Here is a 17,210-nt window from a genome sequence, read left to right as displayed (position 1 = left end):
GAACAATTATATATAAGATTATATATATATAAGATACATATAGATCAACCTTTATGTTATGGTTCTGGTGATACTACTAATTTAACAAATCACATAATCTATGGTCAAGTGTTAAGTGATACAATATAGAACTAAAAACAAAGCACTTGCAAACCTGGGTACCAAAGTTAGTTAATTCAACATATACTAGTTCTCGGTAATAATACTGTTGAATATAGTCTGGCACTAAGCTGGTGCGCCATAGTATTTTATTAAAGAATAACTAGTACCTACGTATATAAATGTAAAATACATAAAATTTTAGTATAATATAATATTTTACAAATCCACGCGTACATATGTAGGTATGTACACAATATGGGCCTCGGGGTAACAATACCACCTTTCGGAAAGTCTCATTCATCGAGAGGACGTTGATACCGACACCCCATCATACCCGCAAGGGAAAGTTTTAACTCTTTCTTTGTTCCCAAGCGTAGGGAATATTTGAATGCGGATAAATGATGCGAGAAGGGTTGTTTACCGTAGTATTTATACCCCGAAACGTATATGAAGTGTCTATATGTCTTTTGAGGGGTGTGCTCGCACATTCGTTCGACAATTTTTACATAATGCCACCTAAGAAATTACATACTCCGGATGGGTAATACTTTGGAAAATAAATTACGCTTATGTAGAATTAATTTATATCTTCGTATTTAATTTTAAATCTTATCTCTTGCACATAAAGTAAATCTTATGGCATATTTAAAATTTACCGAAAAATATCTGTTGTTCTATTTAAAAAAAAACTAATTTTGTCAGACTAAAAAAGCTTTATTATGTAGTCATATAATTAAAAAACTTATATAAGCAATTGTAAGCCGGACTTTTAAAGTTTAGGCAAATTTATATAATTTTTTTATCAAATTAATTTCAACGCTAGTATTGAACGTTCATTTATTTATCAAACTTTATAATCACGGTCTTATATTTTTTTCCATTGCTTTTAATATATTTAATATTTGATGGGGTTAGTGAAAAATTATTTTTGCTAGTATAAGGACGGATCGAAATAAACATTATCATTGTCGATTATTTTAGTGACGTCGATTTTTGAGTAAGTTCCATCATAATCAAAGATTATCTCTCGGGTGACATCGATTTTATCTTTCAGTGCTAGAAAATACTGGGAGATAATCCAACGACAGATCCTAGATACAGTTTATTTCAGAGTTGGGAGTTACTATTGACTAAAGTTAGGCTTAAGATTGATGGTATCATGATTTTAGTAGGAAAATGCGTTGGTGATTCTTAGAGATTTACATTGAAGTTTTGCTTATGTTCTTACTCTTTTTTTTTACTATATAACTTATCATGTAAAGTTAATAGTATATATTTTATTATTAGTTTATATTATGAATAAGCTATTTATACCAAAATATATGAAAATATGGCTTAGATCAGTGTTACTCAATTATGGTCAATTAAAGTGTCCGCAAATATTGGGCGTCCATTTTTAAATGGTATGCTAGAAATTAAAAAAAAAATATTCAAAACCTGTGCACCTGCAAGTGGCTTAATATATTTCAAAAACTTGTCTTGTTATATTTCAAAAAAATATTTTTTGTGTGATTGTGCTTAAGATTTGTAAAACCTACAAATTATATAAAAAAAAAACAAGCAGTAAGACTAGAAATTCTGATTTCTTGAGAAATGACAATTTTTAATTTCACTTTTCAAATTTCTTGAGAATTCTCGAGAAATTTTGATTAATTAAAAAAATATATGTAATACAGTAAAGTAATACTTAAAATAACCCTTCAAAAAACATATGCTATCTAAAGCAGAATCTAACATCTTCAAATTATTTGTTCTTTTGCCCGTCGATGACAAAATGATGAATTCTTTCTCCATTACTCCGTAAGACATTGGTGTTCTTTCACTACTCTCTGTTATATTTATTTATCAATTTATTTAGCTTAATAGCTAATCTATACATCAAACAACTTTAAGTATATAAACATATATAAAAAATATTTAAAAAATACACAACAGAAAATAAAAATATACACTAATAAGACTTAGTATTTTTATTTATTTCTATATGTACGAAGGTGTTTTTTAATTCCATTTAGGAAACCCGTTATATTTTTGCTTTTTCGGATTATTCTTGGAACACTATTATACAAATGAAAACCTCCGTACATAACTCCCCTAGCCGTACTCGTTTTCTTATACTTATCTATCTTTAAATTTTCTCTATTTCTAGTATTATATTTATGTACATCTCTATTTCTTATTAAATACTTACTAAAATATTCTGGTAACATATTATTTTCTAACTTATATATAAATACTAAAACATTCATACTCAATATTTCTTGAACATTCAACCATTCTAATCTATCAATCATACTTTTACAACTAGTTAATCTATTTTTATTTAAGATTACTCTCATTGCCCTATTTTGTAATTTTTGCAACATTTGTTTGTCTAAGTTACTTAACATATTTAATATTGTTGCACATAAATTAAAATGGGGCAATATTATACTATTGTAAATTATTTTTTTTGTATTTATACTTAATATATTTCTTATTCTAGATAATAAACCTATTTTCCTACAATTTTTTTTTAATATGTAATTACAATGTTCTTTAAAATTTAATTTTGTATCAACAATTACTCCTAAATATTTTATATTATCCACTATTTCTATACTACAATAGAGTTATTTATTACTATTTTGATATTATCATCTAACACATTTTTATAATTAATAAACATACGTTTAGTTTTATTCTCATTTAATTTAAGTACATTATTCATTAACCATATTTCTAATATACTTAATTCATTATTTAAATTATTTACAATTTCTTTAATGTTATCACTTATGCAATACATTAATGTGTCATCCGCAAATAGATGAATTTTACATTTTTTATGTTATTAACTATATTATTAATATACAAAACAAATAACAATGGTCCCAATTTAGGCCCTTGTGGTACTCCATAAGACACTAATTTCTCTTCAGAATATACATAATTTATTTTAACTTTTTGTTTTCTTTTATGTAAGTAATTATTAAACCATCTTAAAACTATATCACTTATACCTATATTCTCTAATTTCTTTAACATTATTTTTCTGTCTATTGTTTCGAAGGCTCTCTTGAAATTTTAATATTTATGCTTTTAAATAATGTAGTGTTTAGTTAACTCTATGTGGCCGTTATCGCCAACCAACCTCCGTTCCGCGAGTTGTTGATGTTCAGCGCCCCGTTGTCATGCCGCCCCCGTTGGCCCTAAGTCCACCCCCGTCAGCCTAGTCATTACACGCCCTCCTGATCTAAAGATCATAGAGAACGTAGTCCTTGAGCCTCTCTGGTCGTCTAGTGGCTCGTCGGGGTCTCTCAGAGGGTCGCTCAGGGGGCCGATCGTCTTCTCTCAACGGCTGCCCGTTGTTCATCAAGCCTGGAGCCAAGCTGCAGGTCCTCGGAGGGTCCATCGCCTGACTGTACAATTCAGGTTGGGCGTCGAGCTGCTCACTCTGATCACCTCTGCTCGATCTAGGGAGCGCCCTCAGGTCTAGAACGTGCCTGTTCATCCCGTCCACTGCAACCGTGTTCGGCGAGATGATCGCTGTGACTCGCCCCGTGCGCCATTCGCTCGTACAGCTGGCTGGACTCGGCTTCACTAATACCCGGTCTCCAGGATGGAATCTCGACGCTCGGCCCGCTTCCTCTCTGTGTGCTGGGCTCTTTAGAGGATGTCGCCAGTCGTAAGTATGCGCCGCCGCCGCCGGAGACCCAGTCTCTGCGTTTTTTGCCGCTAGGTTGTACCAGAACACGGCCATCAGTGGGGAGATCTCACTCCTTGCCGCCGTTCTTTTGATAGTCCGGTGGTTCCTCTCCACGATGCCGTTTTCACTTGGCCGATACGCGGCCCGGTATCTTCTTCCCACCTTCCAGCGCTCGCACAACTCTTCCAACTGTCGCGAGCGAAAAGCGGTGCCATTGTCCATCAGCAGCTCTTCTGGCGGGCCGCGCTCTCTGAAGATCTCTTCGAGGTTTTTACTGATCTCGCGGCCATCTTCAGTCGAAATCTCTCGCCATACTGCGAAGCGACCAGGCCCACAATCGACTACCGTGAGATAGAGTTTTCCTCTGTAGCGCGTGACGTCTGCGGCTAATCTTCGCCAAACTTCTTCCACGCTGATGCTGCCGACTTCATGGGTGACCGGGGCCGGATCAATCAAGGTGCACCTGATGCACGACCTGATGCACTCCTCCACATCTCTTCGCTCGATATCCGGATTGAGCATTTTCGCCAGGTGTAGAGTGCGGTCCACTCCAAAATGGCTCGTATTGTGCAGTTCGGCCAGCGTGACCCCGCAGGCTTCAGCGGGCTCTTCCATCGTCCTCTTTAGCCAGTGCTTTTCGACCCTCGTCAGCACGTCCGCCCTATTCTTGCTCGACTCGACGAACGCGATAGAAGCAGTCACCCCGTACTCGTTCATCACCTCCCGCAGAAGCGATAAGCGCCTTCTCACTAGTAGTTCGGTCATCCCAGACACTTTCACTCTACAATTTCCCTGTAGGGCCGAGCTCACCCAGCTGACGAAGGTGGCAGAGTCACACATGATCTAAATTTTTCGCAGACCCCACTTCAAAGCTAAATTTACCCCTTTTACGACAGCATCGAGCTCCGCGAGGTTGATGTGTCCCGCATCGTCCATCTTCCTCAGCCATGAGGCATCTTCAACTGTTTGGCCGGCTATCTCCACGAGTACCCCCAGCGCGAGAGTACTCGCATCGCACCAGACCCTGTCCTCGTTCGTGCCCGGCACCGTCCACTGACCCTTGACGGGATCTTCTCTCGTCACGTCCTTCTTGTTTGTTCTTGACCATCCAGCTGCGGCAGTTCGCTTCCTCGGCGGAAAATCAGCTGACCGGTACTAATTTTCTGCAGACGCAGACCCAACGCCTTCCCGCCCTCCAGATCAGCAGACGGCTTCGCCTCGAGGCCAAATTTTCGCAGATGGGCCATGACCTCTTCCGCTGACGCGATACTCTCATCGACCAGGATATCGTCCATGTACGAGTCCGTCGCCGCCTTATCACTTTGGCCTAACACGTAGTCCAAAATTCGACACATGATCTTCGGCGCTGAACTAAGTCCAAATCCTAGCCTGGTCAAGTAGTACGACTCTCCAGCGTACACCACTCTCTGAAATTGCCACAGCTCCCTCTCTATGTGAATCTGGAGGTAGGCGTCTTTTAGGTCGACCAGCTTCGTCGGGTTGGACACCTTTCTCCATCTCCTGATGGCTTCGTCGCAAGCTGTAGCCTCGTATCCCGGTCCGCACATGACGTGGTCGTTTAGCTCTCTGAAGTCAAGCACGGGCCTCACCTTAGATTTGTTTGGTTGAACGACTGCCATCAATGGCAGAACACCGCCCCAGCCAGGAGTAGCCTTGACTAGCCATCCCTTGTCCAGCCACTTGCTGATTTCTTCGTGGAATACCTCCTTCGCGGCCGGACGGCTTACACTATCGTAATGTGTTTTTCTTTTTCTTAGAGTCGGCACTCCAGCCTTCCACCTCCATCGCGCCGTCCACTTCTTCCCATCGAAAACCGCAGCGAAATCGTCATCCTCGACCACCGCGCTCGCGATCTCCTCACTGGCCTCGGCTCCGGCTACTACACATCCACTCGGTAGGCCAGCTTTTACCTCAGCGGCTCTCTCGCCCCCCCTTACGAGCCGCACGCCCTCTCTGGTCACTTCGACGCCCCCGAGGGCGGATATAGCGTCCATCCCGAGGACCAGGTCCACGGCCGCGAACACCTCTTCCAGCGCGATACAGTCGAGCCGCACAGTTTCCCCGAACGCGTGCACTTGGACACTCACCGTCCCCACGCATTTGACTCGTGAGCCGTCCACTGCTGTAACCGTCGCGTTACACCTTTTTTCAGGTGGGCACAGCCTCGCTCGCACCACGCTCCTCGAGCAGCCCGTGTCGACGAGCGCCCGCACGTGTTGACCTCCAACGAGAGCGTCAACGATCGGCAGCGCCTTTAGACCTTGTTGCGAGAGGCCGCCGGCGCACCAGCCTCTCTCCTCGCGTTTCCCTGGCACTGTTTTGCCAGGTGCCCCTTCTCACCGCATCTCCAGCATTCAAGTAGACTCGGTGACGGCGCCTTGCAGTGTCGCGCCATATGCGGCCCGCCGCACCGGAAGCACGCCATCTTGGTGCCCCTTTCACCACGTGGTCCTGTTGCTGCTACTGCAGCAATTTCCTCCCTCGCCACCGCTACCGCTACCGTCTCGTGGATGTCACATTCAATCAGCATCGCCGCCTTCGCGACTAGCTGCGACAGGTCTGACGATGTCTCTAGGCGTATCTGTTTTGATACACCTAACGGCAGCCCCAGCACGAACAAATGGCGGAGCAGGTGATCCTGTAGTCCGCCCGCTAACGCGCCCAGCCGCCTCAGGTCCATGAGAAAGACTTCCGGTCTTTCTCCGCTCCGGCACTTCCTCGTCATGAGCTCTTCGAACGCACGGATCGGTGTAAGCCCGTGCGTCCCCCTCAGCGCCGCTTTTATACTTTTTACATCGCTCTTATCTTCGGCGCTCAGCTCGGCATATCGACGCATTGGGATTTCCGACAAAAACATCGCGAGCGTCGACGCTCGATCCGCCTCCTCGATCTTCTTGATGTCAAAGAGGATCTCGAACCTCTGTAACCAGTCTTCGACGCAGCCCTTGCCGTCGAACCTCTCAAGGACGTCCACCAACCTGACGTCCGCCATTGCGCCGAAATAGCTTGTAGTGTTTAGTTAACTCTATGTGGCCGTTATCGCCAACCAATCTCCGTTCCGCGAGTTGTTGATGTTCAGCGCCCCGTTGTCATGCCGCCCCCGTTGGCCCCAAGTCCACCCCCGTCAGCCTAGTCATTACAAATAATAACTAGAAAAGTCTTTTTTTTTTGACTGGTGAAAGATTATGGATTTTTCAAAAATGTTATTACTGACATCAATGTCTGGTTTCTACGATTATATAATTTCTCTTTAATTGCTCATTGATATTTTACTATTGTTTTACTAAAAAAAATTAAGGCCCCTTCTACTGTTAATAATAATCGTGAGACAATTGTCAATGAAGGCAACGTCACAAATGAGCGCGGACAAATAAGCGTGCGGCAAAAGAGCGCTGCTTTATAAGCGCTGCGTCATAAGAGCGTTCACCAAAGTAGCGCTGTAACAAAATAGCGTACGTCAAATGCGCAGACAGTCATTAGAGCGCTTGTCAAAAAAGAGCGCGTCATAAGAGCGCAAAAATACTTGGAGAAAATCAAGTAATAAATATTTTAGAAATTAGGTATAAAAAATATTATAGAAGTAAATTGTGAAAAATTTACAAAGAATAAAAATTCACGAGAAATATGCGGTAAAATTAGTATTTTATGTGCCAGAGTGTAATGACTATTAAAATGATTAGACAACGAAAACATTAATATTTATTAATTATTACATACATACGAAAGTATGGCTCCCCAAAAAAAATTATATATTTTTTCCACTATTTTTAACGGAAGAACGTCATTTGAAAATGTCGTAAATTTGGCACATATAAATTAGATTTATATAATATAAAACTTCAAATCATCGACATTATACTTTTAGAAGGTCAACAAGTCAACAACAAATGTGACCTTCGTGTCACTCTCGCATTAAAATAAATCGAATGAGAGATAGATATTCTAAAAATAAACAAATAATTTGCATTAAAATAATTCGAATTAGAGATAAATATTTTAAAACTAGACAAATTGCCAACCTTTGATAAAAAATATTTTTTTTTATCTGAGATGCACGACATTTTAATCCTTATGGTTTATTATCAACGACGCATAACCTTGAACTCATTTGCACTTGTTTATGCATCTCGGAATATTTAAAAAAAATCAGTACCTATGCAACATCGGACGCGTAAACTGTTTCATTACATTTTTCTCGAATAAGTGTTTTCGTTCATATTTTTTATAATAATATCCCTTTCGATGTTTTTAATTATAAAGTGATAGTGTAAATGAGTGTATGTGTTAGAATTAAGTAGTGTATAATTCAAATTAGTGTTACGTGCGAGTGTCCACGGCGTCTATAACCGAAGCGTCCCACTTCCGCGGGACTCGCGGGAGTGATGTCGAAGGCGCGAGGCTATTAACAATTCTATTAACAATCAAGCGGTTGACAAGGTAATGTCTTTGTAATTTTCGGATATTTCAAATTGTGTCTGTGTCATATAGTTAATCTTTTGTGCTAGTAAGTCGACAATGTGTCGACATCGTATTCCAAGGGTATTGCACTCGTACGTCGACAAAACTTTCAATGCATTTATTGGCTTTGTGCTCAAGCTAATTTTGCCAACTTAAATTTATTAATGGTGAAAAAACTTGTAATAAACACATTTTAGAAATATTCAATTTTTAACTTATGCTAATAACTCAATAATCTTCAATTTACGAGTGTAAGTTTATTGTAAAAATTTTCATCGAAACATGGACGTTTCGTGTGCTGTTTAGACCGTTTTACGATGTCAATTTTTGCTTTTAAGCTTATTTTTTCCTTCAAAGGTAATCTATATTTTTATGATATGGATTGAAACGGGATTAGGTAAAGGTGACGATTAGCGCTCTATATTATTAAGTTGGCAGCACTACATTGCACGCACACGCACACATGCTCATTCGCAGTTTGACGTTTGATGGAATGCTGCGCGCGCATCCACAATATGACATTTGTATATGTCAGCTTCTGCATACCTAATAGATAAACGATGAACATGGATAAAAAATAAAGTTTTGTAATTTATTTTATCGATAATTTGTAATTTAAAAAAATGTTCATCTGAAATGATTTCTATACGTAAATTCGTGTAGATATGACTCGAACAGATAAATAGTAAATAAGGACAAATTATGAATATGAATAAAAAAATTTAAAATATTTGTTTATTTATTTTATTGATAATTTTCAATTAAAGTATGGCTATATTCCTTGGCTATATTTTTGGAGTGTGCAGAGTTGCTCACAAATACATGTCCTTGAATTTTGGATTAACTGCCGACGAGCACACCATCGAAGAACACCTTCCTTGTCAGAGGTTTCCTCCAGCAACGTCTTAAGACGCCAGGTTTCTTCACTTCGAATCTCTTCCAAGGTAAGTCGTTCGTTTGTTATTGTCGTTGAGTTTTGTCGTCTTCCTGCCATCGTGGGATCAAGAAACAGTAATGCAATGCCAATCGCGCGGTACTCGCCAAACGTCAAACTTTGAATGAGTAAGTGTGTGTGCATGTACGTGTAAGCTGTGCTCTGCAGTGCTGCCAACTTGACAATATCGAACGCTAATCGTCACCTTTACCCGGGATTTTATGCTATAATTGTGCATAATTCTTACTTAATATTGTGTGTCTGTTATGAAATAAAGAGATTAGAAAATTTAGTATGACGGAAAAAAAGAGCGAGATTCAAGCAGAGCTCGCCATTTTGCTCGCGATTGACAACTATTGACCTGGCGTCAATAGTTGTAATTAAAATCAGCGATTGACAACTATTGACCTGGCGTCGACATGTTTAGCAGCAACTCAAATAATATTATTCTCTACTAGGGATTCCAATCCCGGGCCAAAATTTTGATCCCGGGATTTCGGTATTGCAATTAGTCGATCCCGGGATCCCGGGACCAGTCCCGGGATAATTTTCATGTTATTTTATCGATAAAAATAATTTAAAATAAATAATACAATATATTTTTACATCTGTTTTTTATAACGTACAATGTATATAGTACGTATAATTTTAGTCTTGGGCTTAAAATAGAAAATAATATAATAAAAATAAAAAAGGGAAGGTCTTATATATTTATTTGAAAAGAAAAAAATGAACTTTTGACAATGTATGTACATATGTACATTCATAGACACAATTAATTGAAAACATTATTTTGAATAAAACTCACGAAGTAACATCAAAGCATCAAGTGTTTTATCATTTAGCCTTGATCTGATTTTGGTTTCTAAGCAGCCTGCTGCTGAAAAAGCACGTTCAGACTCACAGCCTCAAAGATTCACAGATGACACGTGCAACTCGCGCAAGTTTGTACACGAAATATAACGATGTTGTCAATAATAATTCGACTGTGCTTGATAAATCAATCAATCCGAAAAATTCGGGATTATGTTTTATAATCCCGGGACTCATCGGGTATTGAAAATCGTTCGGGATTGGAATCCCTAGTCTCTACACATTTGATGTATTTTCGAGTTATGTAAAACAGAATTAGTAATCTGTGTTTTAAATATTTATTTTTAGAATTTATCCATATAATTACGAATGACGATATAATAATGGATGTTTAAGAAAGTGACGATGAATTTGATATTAACCGTGTTATTATTACTGTGACAGTAATAGTAGTAGGAATGATATCTAACCACTTAAAAGAAGATGTACAATATTATGCCAATATTTGATGCAAATAATGAATACGAATCTTATTATAATCTTAAATATTAAGACAATTAATTGCTTTGGTGCGCCAAGTAAATATTGTTAAACTAATATAATACCTCTGCACCAAGAGATCCATTTACTGTCCAGATACCCAGAGACCCGAAACTATAGAATAATATATCGATTTATAAAAACACTAATCAATTTACTAAGAGAGATTAGCATAATAGTTTAATATTATTATTTGTAAGCTAATAAAAATATTGTTTCTAAAACAAGTTTATATAATATATGGTCCCCTTTTAAAGTGGTAAATTCTACAATTTTTTAAATATAATTTTCAAAAATAAATACTTATGTTTATAAAATAAATTAAAAAAAAATAGTTTTTGTTCCCATCCCCCCTAACCGCATGCCCTTTTTCAGTCATATGTATGGGGATGGGGAGCCATACTTTCGTATGTACGTAATAATTAATAATTAATAATATTTTCATTGTCTAATCATTTTAATCGTCATTACGCTTTGGCACATAAAATACTAATTTTACCGCCTATATCTCGTGAATTTTTATTATTTGTAAATTTCTCACAATTTACTTATATTTTGTATACCCAATTCCTAAAATATTCATTACTTGATTTTCTCCAAGTATTTTTGCGCTCTTATGACGTGCTCTCATTTTTCAAGCGCTCATATGACTGTCTGCGCATTTGACGTATGCTATTTTGTTACAGCGCTACTTTGGTAAACGCTCTTATAACGCAGTGCTCATATGACGGCGCTCATTTGACGCACGCTCTTTTGACCGGTCGCCGTCAATGACAGCTATTGCTACCGTACAAAAACATTACAAAAAAAACTTTTTGGATTATCGAAAAATTAAAAAATCTTTTAATCGTTTTGCATTCTGCCGATTTCCTTAAGTATTTTTTGCTTATTGGAGCGAGTTCTTAAATCATCAAAGCAAAGATTAGCGGCTGATTAGAGTAATAAAAAATCACAAAAATATTGTTGGACATTTAAATATTTTCGATCTTCCGACGAAGTATGCATATATTTAAACATCTGACATGAACACCTTCGGCAAGTTCTTTTTTCAACGTTAAAAAATAAACTGCTAAGGAAAGAACGATGACAACGACAATGTCATCATCAGGACACACCCCCTGAGTTAACAGAAATGACGGTGGTCGTGTCACGGAAACAGAAGGCCAACTGAATCAGTTGAGACGGTAGCTACCTAGGCGTTTATTCGTGAGTCAGGGTTGGCAAACTTACGCTTAAGAAACAATTCCACATCTTTAATTTACATCCTCGTACATCGACAACCGATGTAGAGGAGCACGTGCAATAATCTTATAACGTTGGAGATATGATCTACTAGTGCAGTAGTAAATGAATGGATGTTTCGACGAACCATTGCGCCCTCGACATAATTGAGCGCGGAAACAAAACCATTTACTGATTTATTATCAAAATGTAAGTGGTCTCAACACAAAAATGGTAGAGTGTTTTTCTGCCGTCTCCATCCAGGATCATGATTATGGTTGATTGAATCAGTAAGTGATGCTTCGATGACCGATATCTGATGTTCAGAAGAGACCGAGGAGAAGTTCGCAATGACGTTTGCGCTTCGCATGTTAAATGGATCGTTTACATACCACCGGAGGGCACATTTGGGTTGGAATTGACTTAATAAACGGAGAACAACTTTATGTGTGCGTTCTATATTTTGCGCCAGCACAGGCACGGAAGTGAGTAATGTCTTTTTTACAATATATTATCTGACAGTGATTTTTCAATTTGAAAAAATATTGTCATTTTAGGTGATTTCAATATTCCGTCCGCCTCATATTTGCGTGCGGAGATTGACTTTGCATGTTCATTGTTTAATTTTTCAGATATTAATTGTGTCAACAATGTTTATAGCAAGAAAATTAATTTAATTTTAACGAATATGTATGCTGATTGTGATGCCGTCGGAAAAAGCAATTATATCATCCATCGTTCGCATTAGGCATTAGGTTCATACAGCTAAACTTACGTCTTTTTAGAAATGAAAAGTTCGTAAGAACATACTGTATGAATGTAAGTTTAGAGACGTAGATTTTGGGTACCTCGGCGGTTTGCTGTCTCGTACGGATTGAACACAATTCTATCAAACAATAGATGATGATTCTGTTCTCGATTTTTTTTATAAAATAATTTATTGCATTTTTGATGAATATTTTTTTATAAGATATTCAACGACTAATAGAATTTATCTAATATGGTTATCATAAGAGGTAATTGCAGTTCTTAAAAATAAATATGTCATACATAAAATCTGAAAATGAGCAGCGCGTAACTCTCTCATCTACGAATAATTTCATATGCTGAGATCGCCCCGCAAAGTTCATAATTTTCGATTGCCATCGGAAATATGATACGGAAGAATTCCGTAATTTCGTGAACTCAAAACAGAACGACTACTCCTCGCTTTTTTGATGAATTGGAACAATATTAATTTTGCGGGTTGTGATGAATTTACCAAATATTTTCAATCGCACATTTAGATTTTACTTCTAATTACGACGAGACACAGCTTTCATGGTCATTTTTATTGACAGTTAAAACCTTAAGTTTGGTTGATATGGACTACGGACCATTTTTTCGTCAGGACCAGATTTTATTCCAGACGAATTATAAAACTTTTTGGTTTATATTTAATTTGATTTTTTAATTATTTTGTTTTCCAGAGTCGTAAAATTCTTTAAGGTCACTCGGATTCATAAAAACAATGACAAGTCTTGAATTAATGTTGTTCTCTCATTTTTAATTATTTCAATCTCGATCCACTGATCATAACCTAATGTTTTTTTTTTCTAAGTATGTTTCGAGTTCATTGCAAAGTGATGTACAAGTGGACGTTATATACACAGAATTTGAATAGGCGTTCGATAAAGTTAATCACGATTTACTTGTAAAAAAATGATCTAATTTCGGGTTTTCTGGAAATCTCATAAAGCTATTCCTTAATTACTTGATCGATATATATTTCGATCTCTGCAAGTACGAAAACTCATTTCAGAATGATATAATACATCTACTTGAGTAATATGATATAATACATCTACTATAAGGATATAAATTAGGTCCGTCGCTATTTCTATTGTTCATTAATGACATAGAAACAACAATAAATCGTTCGATTTTTATATTACATGCAGATGACTTGAAAATTTTCAAAAGAATGCAGTCCTGCAGGATGATATTAATTTTTTATGGAAGTGGCCTTGCAATAACCAATTTCCCTTCAGTTTAAATAAATCTCATAACAAATTTATTTTAAAGATCCTCGATGCCGGCGGAATATTCTTACCTTTTCGGCGGATATATTCTAGACAGGCCATTCTTTATTCAATCGCCACTCCACGTCTAAACCCCTTATCACTTTTGAATTTCGATATCTGCGCTATTGAATTTCAAAACATAGATTTAAAGCTCAGTGTATTAATTAGAAATGAAATACAGTAGAGCTCGATATGGTTTTGCTCTTGCTTAGATGCAGCTATAGAGTATAGGTACCACTAGCGGCGTCTAGGGATAACGAAGTTTTTGTTAAGCTAGTTCCGAATTTGTTGCAGGATCGTAGATATTGTGGCAGAAATTTGACATGGAGAAGCTTGGAAATATATTATAAATATATATCGTTAAGAAACTTTGGTATACGCATCCAAAACTGTCAAGGATCGGAGCGATGTATTTCTCGAAATTTTCCAAATGCTTCTCCGTGCGGACATAGAGATAAATTGCATAATATTTCTAAAACTGCAACTTTGAAATATTATAATAGCTTATAATATAAACAATTTAATTACTTATGCAGTAGCGTTTTATTTAAAAATAGTTAATATTTAATATGATTTATATAAAGAAAAAAATTATATAAAACATTTACCAATGATTTTTATATGAGACATAATATAAATTAATGAATAAATTTATAGATTGATACTTGTATTTCTGATTCTAATTTGATATATTTATTTTTACAGTGAGGCAACTAATATTACACAATATTTTACCAACTCTTTATTCGGCTTTTTATGTGACAATTGATCATAAGAAAAGTACATATTTATACCTCGAGGCAATTAAGACTTATAATTTGACATGGCAGAACTAAATTGTGAATCAAAGTCACTTGATACGGAAAAAAATACGCTGTGGATCAACGGGTTTCTGGAAATAATCACATTCTTGCCATAAAATGTGCCATTCAGGATCGTTGTTTCAGTCACATAGCTTTGTTTGGTGGACTAGTGTTTTCTTTATTTGAACTTCTGAATCAAAAAGTGTATACTATCAATTTTAACATTGATTGGCGTTACTGCTTATAATTTTGACAATGTGCATACAAAATCAAATAAATAAAACTTTTGTAGATTAATTATATGTTGCTTATTCGTAACGACTTTAATAACTACAATGCAATACGAATACATTAAAATCAAATATGTGATTATATTATAAAAACATCAAAATAATAGTATTTTTTATTGGTAATGCAATATAGATATACAAAAGCTCTATAATAATTATATTTGTCAAATTAATAAAAAATAACTATCCAACTAAACGACAATATACAACCATAAATTCTGAGTATTCTACGTAATATTTGTCGAGGCAGTTTTTTTTCAAAAGAGTATATAATGTTTTAAGGATATGTTTTATTTACCTCAATGTTCAAATTGCTGAAAATATATTTATAAAAAATAAATGTATTGTAAAATATTATTTTTAAAAGAATCAGTGTATGTTATGTTAATGTTGTTAACATATTTTTCATTCTAAACATGTGTAGTAGTGTTCCTTTATTTCATTAAAATAAATTATATAAATTAAAAGCAATTGTACGAATAAACCGCGACCCGTCCAAAATCACAATTCCTGTCGTGTAGAAACACAATGGCACGCCACTTGTGGCAAGATGTGTTTTTAATGAAAAACATTTCATTAAATTCATAACGCACATTTGCACAAAGCGCTGTCAGTACGTCTGAATTTTTTTTTAAATATATGCTTAAAGCGTTTCTATATAGCCCAACTGTTCGTTTGATTGTTCATATATAACGTACAACAATATTATTATCAAGCGTCGGAGTCGATAGGATATTAGAAGTATCACACTTGTTTTGAATAAAAGTGTGTTACGAAACTCTGCTAAATGACGATATGAAACCTTTCAAATTTATTTGTTCTTTGCATTTAAAGCAAAACGATCTTACAGATAAAGCACTAGATATTTTGAAAAATTACACGACCAGCTTAAAATTTAAAAAATAAAAAAAAGTCGCTTTTCAGAACTTTTCTAACATCGTTTTCTACACGCAGAAGTTTTTTCACGATTTTATGAACGAGAGATTAAATAATATAGTTTGCTATATTTGCATATATAGCATACATTTTTAATATTTTTATTAAGCCTAATATTTATCTTTAGAGATGTTCAGCCAATTGGTATTACATTAAGTAAAATGATGGATACGTAAAATTTAGATAAAAACACATAAATCTTACCATTTTTTTAGATTTTTTAATTGCTGCTTACGTATACCGTAAATTCATTATAAATATAGTTGCTTAACACTTCAGGGCTTTGACTTCAAACTTGAATCGCTATTAATTTGATAACTTCGGCAATATATAGATTATTAATCTCTTAGTGGAAGACAGCAATAGATGTGCACTTAATACTTGATATTCAGATCGCACTATATAATTAAAATAATTTATTTTTGCGTTATGTCCGCAAAATGCGTTTCATATTTACAGCTGTATAAAAATCGCAAAATACATAAGCAGTATATTTTTATATATATAGCTACTTTCTTAGCAACAGTCACAGTAAATGTTTTTACTGTTATCTTATTGGTAATTATCTGCAAAATAATCAAATCGATTTACGCACGTGTTTGAAAAAATGTCCTTTATGAGTATATGAATAAGAGGGAGTTTAATATTTCTTGCTACTGCCAAAGAAAAAACAGAAGTAACGGATGTTAAAAGGAAAGCTTTCATAGGATAAGAGCGCGTGTTCAGTGGGTGAAAGTTATTTTTTTGAAATGCGAGAAAATTACGCGGAAGGAGAAATATAACCATAAAGCTACATATGCGTGTAGAAATTTTTGTATTCAATGGTTATCGCTTAAAAAATCAGTTATATTTTAATATTATAAATTTTTAATATCTAAGTGTTACATACACTTTAATAAATAAGTGAGAAACAGTTATATAACTAATATTAAAATGACCATGTTTTTTGAAACTTAATGAATTGCTTTATTGTACAATGATATTTTCTGTTAATTATATCAAGAGTCGGTAAACTAAGGCCCTCTGCCTTTTTTAATCTAATCTGCGAGCTGAGAATAAATTTAACATGCTCAAACGCATAAAGCTTTTGAAATATGCGTCAAGTTGAAGAATAACTGGATTTGACCGTACGTGGTGTTCTTACGGTACGCGACAATTGGGCGACGGACAAATGGGCGATTCCGGTCAATTGGGCGACGGTCAATTGGGCGATGGTTATTTGGGCGACGGTCATATGGGCGACAGAAATTTAAAAAAACTTGCACGCTTTGCTTTATTTTGAATATTAATAAAATATACATTAAAACGAAAATGTATATTAGATGAAAAACAATTTTATTT

At 36.0% G+C, this 17,210-nt stretch overlaps 1 protein-coding gene across 1 annotated transcript in view; it reads right to left on the bottom strand.

Annotated features, from left to right (window-relative positions):
- Positions 1–17,210, bottom strand: part of LOC148234343 (discoidin domain-containing receptor 2-like) — a 281,896-nt gene that overhangs the window by 107,810 nt on the left and 156,876 nt on the right. The window lies entirely within an intron of this gene.

Source organism: Plectrocnemia conspersa, unplaced genomic scaffold, assembly GCF_051122295.1.
Source record: "Plectrocnemia conspersa isolate PC_06_02 unplaced genomic scaffold, ASM5112229v1 ptg000006l, whole genome shotgun sequence".
NCBI classification, from domain to species: domain Eukaryota; kingdom Metazoa; phylum Arthropoda; class Insecta; order Trichoptera; family Polycentropodidae; genus Plectrocnemia; species Plectrocnemia conspersa.
Note: the sequence above shows the minus strand (reverse complement) of the source record. Positions and strands in the feature narration are given on the sequence as shown.